The following is a 415-nucleotide window of genomic DNA, read 5'->3' on the forward strand; positions in this document are numbered from 1 at the left end:
TCAAGTGAGCTGTAGCTAGAGAACCTTTGGGTAGCCGACGGGTTGTTAGACATGGCTGGGGCCATGGTCTATGGTATACATGGCAAGGCTACAGGTTGTTATATGTGGCTAGGCCACAAGTGATATTTGTGGTTGTGACTGCTTGATTTCTCCGATGTCGGCCAACATCGTTGAAACTGCCTTGCCATGTGGGGATCTGGTGGAGCAGAGCTCCTGGATGTTATTAGGTGGAATGGGTCCATGAGTGATTATGATGTTTACCTACTCGAGAGCCTTGTGAGTTTCCGACACATACTTTTTTGCATGGTGGAGAGTTGATATTTTTTGTATCTCCCTTGGTTGAATAAAAGCTTTTAGTGCTTATTTGATGACCATGAGATGTTTTACGTGGCCATAAACTTTGATTTCTTTATGT

The sequence above is a fragment of the Theobroma umbraticum genome, unplaced genomic scaffold (genome assembly GCF_002168275.2).
Source record: "Theobroma umbraticum cultivar Fairchild unplaced genomic scaffold, ASM216827v3 scaffold_12.1, whole genome shotgun sequence".
Lineage (NCBI taxonomy): Eukaryota > Viridiplantae > Streptophyta > Magnoliopsida > Malvales > Malvaceae > Theobroma > Theobroma umbraticum.